Raw genomic sequence first — 14,460 nt, 5'->3', positions numbered from 1 at the left:
CATTACCAGTAAGTAATAAATGCTTGCCAGGGTAGAGCTCATGTTTTAAGCCAATGTAAGATACTCTATTACATGGCATCCAAGAGTGATTCCTTAAGCAGTTCAGTTGTAGAATGACTTAATCCATGTTTTGTAGCGCTATATATATATGTATATGTATATGGTGTGATCGCAAAGAAGTGTACAGCAGATCTTAACATAGTATCTTAATTTCTATTCATTATCTACTCATTTATAATAAGGTAGATTTAACAATTTGAAACACTATTGTCTGAAATGAAAGTATTCCTTGCTATCTTCTTATCTATTAACTAGAGGCCCAGTGCACGAGATTCATACACTCAGAGTGGAGGGCGTCCCTCAGCCCAGCCTGCACCCTCTTGCAGTCCTGGAGCCCTCAGGGGATGTTGAACTGCCACGGAGGCCAGAGAGGCTCCAGCCATCACCGCTGCATTCACCAGCCATGAGCCCAGCTTCTGGGCTTCTGGCTGAGCAGCACTCCCCCTGTGGGAGCACACTGACTGCCAGGGGCAGCTCCTGTGTTGAGCATCTGCCCCCTGGTGGTTAGAGCGCATCACAGCGACCAGTCTTACCCTTTTATTATATAGGACTAGAGGACCAGTGCACGAAATTCATGCACTGGGGTGGGGATCCCTCAGCCCAGCCTGCCCCCTCTCACAGTCCGGGAGCCCTCAGGGGATGTCCTACTGATGTCTTAGGCCCACTCAGGGAGAGGGCCTAAGCCGCAGTCGGGCCTCCCTCTGCAGAAGGTGACCGGGCTGATCAGCGGAAAGCACCACCCCCATCACCCCACTGCTGCTGCCACTGCTGGCTGCCACAGCCACCAAGTTGTTTTCATCAACACGGACTCCAGTTCCTTCACCATGAAAAAATAACAACTTTCTTTAGGCATTTTCAAGATGTGTCTTTCATAGGATATGACCTTTCTTTCTTTCTTTCTTTCTTTCTTTCTTTCTTTCTTTCTTTCTTTCTTACCTCACCTGTGGATATTTTTCCATTGATTTTTAGAGAAAGTGGAAGAGAGAGGGAAAGAGAGAGAAACATCAATGTGAAAGGGACACTTCGATTGGTTGCCTCCTGCATGAACCCTGACCTGGGCCCCGGGCAAGGAAGGAACCTGCAACCTAGGTACATGCCCTTGATCAGAATCAAACCCGAACCCTGCAGTCCACAGGCCAAGGCTCTATCCACTGATCCAAACTGGCTCGGGCAGGATATGACATTTCTTAGCCCCCCAGCAGCAGACCTTTGTTTTTTCCTCCAGGAGTGATGTGGAAAAACCCCAGATCACCTTCCTGAATTCTTATTACCCAAGTTACCAAGAACACTACCAGTGGCATACTGGGAGCTTAGCCAATGAGCGGTCAGAAAAGGTGTTTCCTCTGCAGTTCACGCGCAGAGGCGGGACTGCTGGCAAGCCACCACTGGCACACCCCCCCTTGTCTCCAGGCCTACTCAGACCTTCTCTGTGGTTTGGGCAGGGCCCCCTGGCTCCACTCAAGCCTCCACCACAGCTTGGGTAGGCCCCCCCCAGCTCTGCTCAAGCCTCCGCTGAGACTTGGGCAGGCCCCCCCCCCCCACGCCCCCGTGACTCCGTTCCAGGCCTGCTCAAGCCTCCGCCACAGCTCTAGGCCTCACCTGCACACACAACCTCCTTCTGCCTGGTCGTGACCCATTACAGAGTCCCGGCCTAATTTGCATACTTACTATATATATATATATATATATATATATATATATATATATATATATATTTGTGTCTCAGATAATTTCAAACTTGAGTCAAGTCAAAGATTTTCTTTAAGGGAATAAATAACTTTTATCATAGCTATCAAAATGCTTTATGCAAAACAAGCAATCTGAGAGAGGGGAGGATTTACAGGGAATGAAAATTTACAAATTCCCAAAGAGTGAGAAAATTATTGTAATTTCAGTCTTAAATGTTTTAAGCATGTGTACGAATTTCTGTTAAGTATTAGTTAAGGAGAGCATCCAATGAAAGAAATAAGCTTAGTAGCAGTGCCAATTTAGAGCTAACTCAAGTTGAAGTGTAATAAGGTACATTTATAAGATAATTAAATAGGGCTGGTATACAAAGTAACAATTGAGAACATTCCATGGGATTATGAGCTCTTCATCCTCCAGTTTACTCTCCTACCCATTGCAATTTGGTGTTTGCTCCAAAGTCTTTTTCTATAACTAGTCAAAAAGTCAATAGTGGTCTTGTAATGTTGTTTTCTCAAAACTTATGCACCAATTAATAATATTGACCATGCCTTCCCTCATGAACCTCAATGATACAATATCCAGCACTTAATTTGGCTCTCTCCTTTCTGATCACTCCTTTTATGCCCTGTGTCCCGAATTCCCCTTTACTACCTGCCCCTTAAATATTTGTGTTTCACAACGTTCAATTATTGGTCCATTTCTCTGCTCATTCTATATTTTAGTGGTTTAACCTAATGGCTTAATAAGAATGATCATCTACTTCAATAATTTTCAAATAATTATTTATAATACCCCCTTTATCATGTGATATAGAAATGTATTATAAAATGGTTTGCTAGATAAATTTAACGTGCATACCTTATAAAGTACTTTAGTTTCAACAAAATCCACTCAGTTATCTTCCTTTCCAAAGCTGTTTATTTTTCCTTTCAGTCAATAAGATCACTATTCAGGGAGTCACTCAAGCTAGGAAACCTCATTATGATCCTCAAGTCATCCATTTATCTCATCTCTCACATTCAATCAGTCAGCACATTGTGTTAATTCCATCTCCTGATTTTTGAGATCTGTCTTTTCCTTTCCATTCCCAGGTTCCTTCTCTTGTTCACAGGCTCATCATCCTTGAGCTGGTCTTAAGTGATGGCACCCTAACTAATTTCCCTGACTCCTAAGATTTGCATGCAAATATTTTAACCTTCTATTGATTTTTGACCTAGGTGTAAATGTGTGCTTCTAAAACATAAATCAAATCATATCCCCCTCTTACTTTTATAAAAAATTACAGTTATAAAATTAAATACATACTTATATAAGAACTGGCTTAGAAGAACAAGGATTCCAACAGCAATACATTATATTAAAAGGAAACATAAGCAAACAATAAATAAAAACAAAAGGTTCTCACAGAAAAAACATACAATATGCATAAGAGGAGCATTTCTCTTAATTTTTATCAATATATTAGATTTTATGACTTTTAAAATCTTACATTGTTTATTTTCAAACCATTGAAGGATTATAATACAAATTTATGATATTTATTGTCCACTTTGATTTTCTTTTCAAGTAAAAGCATTCTGTATCACCTTCAAACACACACATGCATGCATATATATTTATAACTTAAATATTATTTAATTTTATATCTATATACTGCTTAAACAATCATATCAGAGAAACAATATTTATGAATTCATAAAAGTTTTTAAATCCATTAAAAATGAGTCTAAACTATATATTTAGAATTTTTTTTTTTTTTTTAGAAAGGAAGAACTCTTGGGGTATACTGAAAAAATGAAAATTGTTTCTAATCAGCACTTTTCCCCTTAATGAATCAGGACAATGAGTTGGTATTAAAATGTGCATTTATAAATAGGCTTCTGCAGACATGTGACATTACACACCTGCCTGAGAGCTTTAAATTGCAAATGCAACTTTTTCTTTTCTTTTCTATTTTGTATATTTATGGCAATTGATAAAAATGTTCTTTTTTTCATTTTTTTCCTCTTTTTATTAAAGTATTGTATATGTGTCCTTATCCCCCCATTACCCCCCGACCCCCACACCACTCTTGCCCTCACTCCCCTGGTGTCTGTGTCCATTGGTTAGGCTTATATGTATGCATACAAGTCCTTTGAGTTATCTCTCCTCCTGACCCCACCCTCCCCTGTCTTCCCTCTGAGGTTTGATAGTCTGATCGATGCTTCTCTGTCTCTGGATCTGTTTTTATTCATCAGTTTATGTTGTTCATTATATTCCACAAATGAATGAGATCATGTGACATTTATCTTTCTCTGACTGGCTTATTTCACTTAGCATAATGCCCTCCAGTTCCATCCATGCTGTTGCAAATGGTAAGAATTCCTTCTTTTTTACCACAGCGTAGTATTCCATCGTGTAGATGTACCACAGTTTTCTAATCCATTCATCTACAGATGGGCACTTAGGCTGTTTCCAGATCTTAGCTATGGTGAATTGTGCTGCTATGAACATAGGGGTGCATATATCCTTTCTGATTGGTGTTTCTAGTTTCTTGGGATATATTCCTAGAAATGGGTTTACTGGGTCAAATGGGAGTTGCATTTTTAGTTTTTTGAGGAAACTCCATACTGTTCTCCACAGTGGCTTCACCAGTCTGCATTCCCACCAGCAGTGCACAAGGGTTCCTTTTTTCTCCACATCCTCGCCAACACTTGTGGTTTTTTGATTTGTTGATGATAGCCATTCTGACAGGTGTGAGATGGTACCGCATTGTCATTTTGATTTGTATCTTTCAGATTATTAGTGACTTTGAGCATGTTTTCATATGTCTTTTGGCCTTCCTTCTGTCTTCTTTTGAAAAGTATCTATTTAGGTACATTGCCCATTTTTTGTTTGGGTTGTTTATCTTCCTTTTGTTAAATTGTATGAATACCCTGTAAATGTTAGAGATTTTTTTCAGAGACTTAGAAGGAACTCTCCAAAAATTCATCTGGAATAAAAAAAAAAAAAGACCCAGAATAGCTGCAGCAATCCTGAGAAAGAAGAACAAAGTAGGTGGGATCTCAATATCAGATATCAAGCTGTATTGCAAAGCTACTGTTCTCAAAACTGCCTGAGACTAGCACAAGAACAGACATATAGACCAATAGAATAGAATAGAGACCCCAGAAATTGACCCAAACCACTAGACTCAATTAATATTTGACAAAGGAGGCAAGAACATACAATGGAATCAAGTCAGTCTCTTCAATAAATGGTATTGGGAAAATTAGACAGACACATGCAAAAAAAAAATGCAACTTACATCATACACAAAAATAAACTGAAAATGGATAAAGGACTTAAACATAAGATGGGAAACCATAAAAATACCAGAGGAATCCACAGGCAGCAATATCTTCACCGATACAGCTTCTAGAATCTAGGGCATGAAAACTAAAGAGAAATAAACAAATGGGACTACATCAAAATAAAAAGCTTCTGTACAGCAAAAGGAATCATCAACAAGACAACAAGAAAGCCCACTGCATAGGAGAACATATTTGCCAATGTTATCACCGATAAGGGATAAAACTGTTTTTAATATGTGATAAAACTTCTGTCAGTTAACATTGACAGTGCTCTGCTTAATAGTAATATGCTAGCTAACTTTGGATATTAATAAATTATATCAAATAAAGAAAATAGGCAACTTGCAACCTTGTGAATTATATACACTATAATTTCAGATATATTCTACTATATATCTAGAAAAAATGTTTTTATTTTGAAAGCAAAATAGATCCAGAGACACAGAAGTAAGGAACAGATTGTGGAATTGCAGAGGGAAGGCGGGGGAGGGTGGGTGGGTGGGTGGCAAGTGATCAACCAAGAGCTTGTATGCATATGTGCATAACTCATGGACACAGACAATAGGCTGGTAAAGCCTGGGGTGGGTGTGGGTGTGGTCTAGAAGAGGTCAATGGGGGGAAAAGGGGGCTTGTGTAGTACTTTCAACAATAAAGATTTAAAAACAAACAAAAAAAAAGGTGGAAAAATAAATTTTTAAATTACTGAAATTCTGAAATTTAAGTAAATCACTCAAATATATTTTAAAAACTATTCTAATATAGAATAATGGAAACACTGATGGAGAAACTAAAGGAATTCATTTAAAATAAAACAAGTGCCCTAACCGGTTTGGCTCAATGGATAGAGCGTCAGCCTGCGGACTGAAAGGTCATAGGCTCAATTCCGGCCAAGGGCATGTACCTTGGTTGTGGACACATCCCCAGTAGGAGGTGTGCAGGAGGTAGTTGATCCATGTTCCTCTCTCATCGATGTTTCTAACTCTGTATCCCTCTCCCTTCTTCTCTCTGAAAAATCAACAAAATATATTTTTTAAAAAAAACTTAAGTGATGCAAAAAAAGAACGACAACACAGTATTTCTAAGGAAGTTGCTCTTGTCCCATTTCTTCCTGAAATTCTCTTAATAATTCTAGGTTTCTGATTTATGTTTCTAGAGAGGCTATAAGCATAGACAGTGTGTATGCAAGTGTGTCATTACTCATTAAAACTATAAATGGTTTTGTTTACCATGATTCCTCTCTATTAAGAAGTGAAAGAGCAGAAAAATAAAAACTATTTGTATGTTAATGATCACCAATGAGAAGAACAAATAATATTATTTTCAAATTCCATGTCTTATTTGCTGATCCTAGTAAAAGGAAGACCCTTTTGTAGTCTTAAAGAAGAATTCTGTAGTCCTAACTGGTTTTGCTCAGTGGATAGAGTGTCGGCCTGCAGACTGAAGGGTCCCATGTTCGATTCCGGCCAAGGGCATGTACCTTGGTTGCGGGCACATCCCCAGCAGGGAGTGTGCAGGAGTCAGCTGATCGATGTTTCTAACTCTCTATTCCTATCCCTTCCTTTCTGTAAAAAAACAATAAAATATATTTTAAAAAAAGAAGAATTCTGTAGTAATAGAATTTTATATCTATGCAAAACATTCTTATAAGAGTATCAGTTAGGCAACAGAGTGACAAAAACTATAGTAGAGGATATTTGATTAAGTTTCTATTTGGAAATTGACACCAAGACTATAAAGATCCCCTAGGTATAATGACTCAAATGTAATCTAAAATCAATGTCGCAGATTCCTATAACCAATAAACAATGCTCCTTTGGATAAATATTTAGACTAATGGTTAGAGGTTGGGAGATACCTTATTTTGATGCTATTATAGATAATACTTAGAAACCCAAAGATTTTTTCTGACTTTTTCAAGAACAAAAGTACAATAACATATAAGCAAGATACAATCTAGCCCTAACTGGTTTGATTCAGTGGATAAAATGTTGGTCTGTGGACTGAAGAGTCCCTGATTCGATTCTGGTCAAGGGCATGTACCTAGGTTGCAGGCTTGATCCCTGGCCCTGGTCAGGGTACATGTGGGAGACAATGAATAGACGTATCTCTCTCACATTGATATCTTTCTCTGTCTCTCCCCTTTCCTTCTACTCTCTCTAAAAATCAATGAAAACATATCCTTTTCTGAGGATTAACAAAAAGAGCAAAAGATATAATCTAAGTCACCAAACTTTCATTTTTGCATTTTCTCTATTGAGGCCCTGAATCTAGTAATGAGAAGGTTAACTTGAAACACAGGCAAATAGGGCAGGGTCCAGTGGAAATAAAGGCAGGTGGAACATAGGCAGGGGCAGACATGGCAGTTTGAGCAGCCTAACCACAGGAACCAATCAAGCAGAAATAATAAAATGTTTCTGGACTCAAAGCGGGAGGCATGGGAAAACAAGGGAGGGCCTGTAGCAACATGATGGACAAACGCATAGAAACAGAGAAAGTTCAGCACAAGAACAGAGAAAGAACACATAGAAATGGAAATTTTAGGTCAGTTGCTGGGCAAAAAAAAAACAGCAATTGAGGGACTCAATCAGGTGATGATGCAGGAAGACAAAGAGCAGGCTTGTAGCACCTATATCACCCTGGGCTACAAGGCTTTAACGGGCAACCCATTCTTTGGCCCCCCCTCCTCACTCGGGACTCTAGATCTGCTTGTAATAAACTTTCCACACTTTTGCCTGCTGTGTTGTGAGACATGATCCTGGGAAAAACACATTTGGCTCACCGTTCAGGTCATCAGTAAGACCTAGTCAGATTTATCAATTTAAGACCTTCAGTAATAGAGGAGAGAAAAAGAAACATGGTAATATCCTTACCTTGAAGAATAAACCTTGAGACATGATTGTACCTGCAGCCAGAGGGAACTATACTGCTTCCTTTGGCATCCCCAGTAATTTAATTATTACATATGTTTGAGCTAAATTTAAAGTCTTAGATAGTCAGAATGTTTGACCAGCATTCCAAATTCAGGAAGGGGTAATGTAGACTAGTAGCAATAAATGTTCCTGGAACAAGGACAGCCCTGTCTCACACAATACACAGAAAACAATTTCAGGTGAAGTTTATATTCATCAAAAGATACATAAAATGTGAAAATTTGTCAATAATCTAAGAGAAGGACTTTACAAAACATAAAACCAGCATAGCATTTATCTGGAATACATAATGAATAATTCCTATGGCTCAACAGAAAAAGACAAAGTAATAAAAATTAAGCACTAGGAGTAATCAGAAATTTCACTGAAGAAGAAGCACAAATGGCCTATAAAATTTAAGAATATATGTTAAATTAATAATCAAGAAAATGAAAATTAAAACCACAATGACATATAATTTTACATACAGCAGATGGGCAAAGTTAGATAATACTATGTTCTGACAAGGATGTTAGTTGATGGAAATTATCATTGCTACTACCACTCTGGAAATCAGTTTTGTGTAACCTAGTAAAATGGGATATGCCTGCACATATCCTATAACTAGCAATTCTATTCCTCATTATCTATCCTAGAAAAGTTCTTACACATGTGTATCAAGGTATATTTGCAAAAATGTTTTTATATCAATGTTCTCTATGCCAACAAAAAGGTACAACACCCCTCCTCCATAGCCACAAGTGGAATTATAATTTTCAGTATACTCATACAATGATTATAATTTAGCAGTGAAAATAAAAATGCTATAGCAATACACATCAAATTAGAGTAATTCAAAGAAGCATCTCATTGAAGAAGATACAGGAACATTATATTTTCTTAAAATAATGTTTGATATATTGGCCTGAATAATAGCTACACAGATATTTATTTAATTCTTTAAAACTACATTTTTATGTTTCTATGCCCACTTGGTATGCATGCTATATTTCCATCTTTTTTTGTTAATCAATGTATAAAAGACCAATACATGCTGATGAAGGAAGAAAGCAGATAAGAAGGAAAAGCATTCTGGGGACTTTATTATGGAGTTTATTTTTAACTCCCTTTCAACACTTTAGATTTTCTTTTCTTTCCACAATTTCTACCTCTTGCCTAACTGCAAAGCCCACCCTCACCTCAGAGCTCTCTTTTTCTCTCTTTGTTTTTGTTTGTTTGTTTTTTACATAAGCTGTGGAGGTTTTGCTAAAAGAATTAGTAAAAACAAAAGAACTAGTTCTCTATGATCTTCTTGGAAGACTGAGCATTGGCATTGGAAATGATGTATGAACTGTTGGGGGGAAGACAACATCTGCAAGGTCAACAGGATTGTCATTGGTGGAGATGACAGCAGTGAGTTAAACCTTGAAAATAAGTAGCACTAACTGAAGAGGCAATACTGTCAGTGGTTACTATTGGCAGGGTTAGCATTTTGAAAATGGACAACAATAAGAAATTAGGTCAAGGAGTATAGAGCTAAAAGAGAAAAAAAAGGAAAACAGCAGAGAGGCTAAAACAATATATAACATAATATCTTTTAGGATGTCTTAAAATAAGCGTGAAACAACTATTGAGAACTCCCAGCAAAATTTCAGTGAAACTTAAGGAATTTTAAGTAGTTTTGATGAAAAACAAATTGAATGCAATGCCATCGGGCTTTCCAAGGGTTGCTGGTGGTCATAATAGATATATGTTTAAAATATACTTCTGTCCTAACTGGTTTGACTCAGTGGATAGAGCATCGGCCTGCGGACTCAAGGGTCCTGGGTTCGATTCCGGTCAAGGGCATGTACCTTGGTTGCAGGCACATCCCCAGTGGGGAGTATGCAGGAGGCAGCTGATTGATGTTTCTCTCTCATTGATGTTTCTCTCTCATTGATGTTTCTAACTCTCTATTCCTCTCCCTTCCTCTCTGTAAAAAATCAACCATATATATATATATATATATATATATATATATATATATATATATATATATTTATATTTATATTGTTATACCTATCTATTTCTTACACCCAGGTCACTATAATGTTAGAGATATGGGTTATATCAATTTAGAGAAATAAGTATATTTCCCAAAGTAAATATTGTTATAATTATTTCGAATCATATAGCCAAAAATATTGCTCAAAGGGTTTGGTGTTGGCTTGGTGCTATAAACACAGTTTATGATATTGTTTTCCACTGATAATGAATTTTAGGTATTAAATAACAAACTTATAAATGGAAATTTGAAATATACCATATTTATAAATTGAGGGATGCCAAGACATGGACAAGGGAATTTACAGAAGGTTTAATTTGTTGATAAGCATAAAATGGGAAATTCGTGGGCCCATTGTACATTTTAAGAGGCCACAAGAGGAAAGCTGTATGTTCGTTAAATGGGGCCCCTCTGAAGAATGGAGGTAATCCCTGCCCATTTAAAAGGTAAATAAGTAAACTATCTCACTAAAAAGAGAGAGGAAAGTAGGAATGATGTAAGTTCTCCTTCCCCAGATGACTTAAAGAAATAAATGTTCATTAATGTGAAAGGCCTGGATTTCAGAATAAATGAGTCAGGCCCACAAGGTAAGAGACATCTAACCATGAAAGTCAAAGCAACAATGATGACAACCATGATATCCTATATAATTAAGGCCTAATATGCTAAGTGTCTTGTCAAACAGTCGGTTGTTCAACCAATCAAAGTGTAACATGCTAATGATATGCTAAGGCCACTCAACCACTCACTATGATGTGCACTGACCACCAGGAGGCAGACGCTCTGCCCGGTAGGTTAGCTTGCTGCTGGGGTCTGGCCGTTTGGGACTGAGTGAGACAGGCTGAATATGCCCTGGAGCCCTCCTGTGGTCCCTCCCTGGCTGGCCAACCTCCCGCATCTCTCCCCAGCCCTGACTGTGCACCGGTGGAGTCCCTCAGCCTGGCCTGCACCCTCTCACAATCTGGGACCCCTCAGGGGATGTCAGAGAGCCGGTTTCAGCCTGATCCTGCAGGCCAAGCCGAGGGACCCCAATAGTGCACAAATTCATGCACAGGGCCTCTAGTGTAATAATAAAAGCAAGTAGTAAAGTTGAGAAATAATAATGATTTTAATGTTTTGTTTCCTTTTTGGTTTGTTTGTTTTTGCTTGTTTTGTTTTGAAGAAGTCAAGTCCAAATTTCATATTTACTCAGCTAAGGTTCCCTTATAGATTCTCATAAGATTAGTACCTGACAGAATGACAGGAGTTAGTTGTGTTAGTTTTTTTAATAGCATTAGTTTTGTAAATTATGGCTATTAATGTAATTCCATGGTAAGAATACCTGTTTTGAATTTTAGATTTCTATCAGAACCAGAGGGCTAGAGGATTTTGGAATGAGAAAGTAAAAAGATATGCCAATTTGGCAATATTTTAAGAAATTGAAAGCTGAGTATATGCGGGGAAAGAATACACTATACAAGAAAGGCCTATGTTGATGCACCAAAATCCAAGAAACATATTTATACAATTGCATAAGAATGATTTACAGACATCATACAAATATAAGAATAATATAAAATTAAAGTAGCATTTTTATTGGTTCTTATTTATATCAATATCAGCTAAGGTTACTTTTACATTTTATAGGTTTCAAACAAAAACCAAAACAAAACTATTTTTAATTATTTTTTCATTTAAATGGTTTCTTATGGAGAAATTATATAGTGTATTTAATTTTTTACTTGGAAGAACGTGTGTGTATGTGTGTGTGTGTGTGTGTGTGTGTGTTTGGTGTATGTGTGGTATGGCTTTTGATGTGGATAAGAATTCAGATTGGTACTGTGGTGAGTTTTGTGTTTTGTTTTGTTTTTTTTTACTATAGCCATGAATGTACATGTTTTAACAAAACAATTTTGTGCCTATTCTTTAAAAAATATATATACTGAACTGTATCAGACATGCTTCTATATGTTCAGGATATAGCAATGAATAAAATTCCTTCCCTTGTGGATTTCACATTCTATTTCATAGACATTTTCTAAGACTATATTTTCTTTTTTCCAATAAGCAGTCTTTTAGAGTATTTAAAAATTACAAATTAGAAACCTCTAACTAAATCAAGATGCAGAAATGTTATTTTTTAGTGTGAGCATTAGCATTAAAAATGGATACCAAAATGTGTTCCTATAGAGTCACTTTTATTCGCAATTCTAAAAGAACTATAACATTCTAATTAATTTTATGTCACCCAACAGATATAGATCAGTATTATTGTTCTGATTTAGAAATGAAGAGATAGTAACATAGAAGTTGAATTCATATTTTCCTCTATACCTCAATAGAGCTCTTAAGGAATTCCATAGCTATTGCAGGATTTTTGCTCATGTATTGCTGTGTACCTCTGTGACACTTTTTTCATTACTCAAGGTAGACATTGTTTGAGAAGTGATATAGAAGAAATATTTGTGGGTATTGGGTTCTGAACAATGTTATATAGTTGATGGGATCTACTAAGCAAAATGTATAGTAAAGGTAGACTACCACGCTCAGTTCTCTTGTCAATTATTCATAGGTATAAAGCCAGATATCCATTTGGTTCCAAGAAAACAGGATCATTTGCCCAAGGCCTCCTGATTCTATAACATGGAATGCCAAATAAAATCTTAAATAAATTTCTTCAACACAGCAAAAACTAACCAACTAAAAGAATGAACAACAAAAACAAGAACCCCTTTAATATTTACAGTAAAATGACAGACTAATCATTACTGTGTCAGAAAGAATGCATTAATGCTAAATTACTTCTTATAGAAAAAAGTAGCCAGTTCTATTGGTCAGGGAGTAGTTGGGGATTTAAAACAAACAAAAAAGAACACCAGGTAGTTTAATAGAGGGATTATAATATGACAAGTACTATAGTGATGTTACAATTGCTGAGGCCAAACTAATGGAGAGGTGAGGCATGCAGAGATCAGCAAAATTCAAACAGCCACTAAACATTGTTCTGGAAGTGTACAATAAGGAGGTTGTATAAGAACCTGGGTTACCAGGTTAGAGCAATAAAACAGACACAGTCACTGCTCTCTCATTCAAATAAGATACAATTTTCCTCACACACTGTTATCTTCTGAGAGGTCAATGCTAAATGCCTTTTCTCAGACCATGACACAAGCTTGCCAATCTAGTATTCATACCAACTAAAGTCTCACACCGATGAAACAAATAATTAGTCAATGCCCATGAATCTGAAAAAGGAATTTTGGGGGAATATAGACAGGCTTAGAGAATTTTTAGAATTGGGTCCATAGAAAAACACAGGGCTACAGATTGGGAGAAGGTACATCTCCATAACACAAGGAAGCCAGGTGTGGGGAGCAGCAACAGTTGCATTTACATAAGACAAGGGAGCTGGAAGTAGCCAAAAAGGTCTATATTTACAAAATAAAGAAGAAGGAAGAAAGCCAGAAAGAAAAGGACAATGAGGGAGGAGAGAATCACATGCCCCATGTGGTGTTTGACCTTTGAATTCAGGAGTTCCTATAGTAACCAGTCTAAGGGAATAGTGACCAATCAAAGGGGATATCAAGGCACCAGAATCTGCAGCCTCTATAAGCCATAGGGAAAAAGAACTCAGTGGGACCCTTTTCCCATTCCCCATGTGGGAGTCCATTCTGTGGGACTCTTTCCCTCTCCCCATGTGGGACTCTGTACTTGTTCTTCAATAAATCTCCGCCTTTGCTATACCACTTTCTGTCGGTGGATTCATTCTTCAACTCCAGTGGACAAAGAATCTGGGGTCCAGTCCAAAAATTCCGTTTCAAATCAGTACTTTAGAATGTCCTTTTCCTTCCATGGAAAATGAAGAAATTAGATGTAGTGTCCAAACCTCAGCTCACTAGAGTGTTTCCTTTTAGGGATGCAATGATTAGGATATTGCAATCATTTTTTTAACTGTTTTCCCTATTTCTACCTCCCATTTCTATTCCACATGATAGCTACAGTGATTCTTTTAGAAGATAAGTTGTATTCTAACTGTCCTTTGCTCAGAACTCCAGAGAAATCCTCAATCACTCAAAAGAAAGTCAATATTTTGACATACGGTAGTCAAAAGACCACTGTGACCTGCCCTTGCCCTAACTCTGTGAACAGTGTTCTAGTGATACTGTTGTAATTAACTGAGTTATTAATAAGATGAAAGGAGCAAAGGGAAAGCCAAATATTATAGGCATGTCATTGGGGCAGCTCCAGCAGGAAGCTAAAACTTTATAGTCCCCAGGGAACTATTGGTCTATTCCCTGCAGATCCCTAGGGAAGGGACTGGTCAGGGAATAGAATAGACACATACACAGTAAAGTGGGATGACATCAGGAGGGTACTTGTCTGGCAGTCACACCTAGGATTAGGTCATTGGCCAGAACGGGCATGGCCACTGCAAGGGAGCGAAATT

Source organism: Myotis myotis, unplaced genomic scaffold, assembly GCF_014108235.1.
Source record: "Myotis myotis isolate mMyoMyo1 unplaced genomic scaffold, mMyoMyo1.p scaffold_m19_p_2, whole genome shotgun sequence".
NCBI lineage: Eukaryota > Metazoa > Chordata > Mammalia > Chiroptera > Vespertilionidae > Myotis > Myotis myotis.
The sequence above is the reverse complement of the archived record's forward strand: the minus strand, read 5'-3'. Positions refer to the sequence as shown.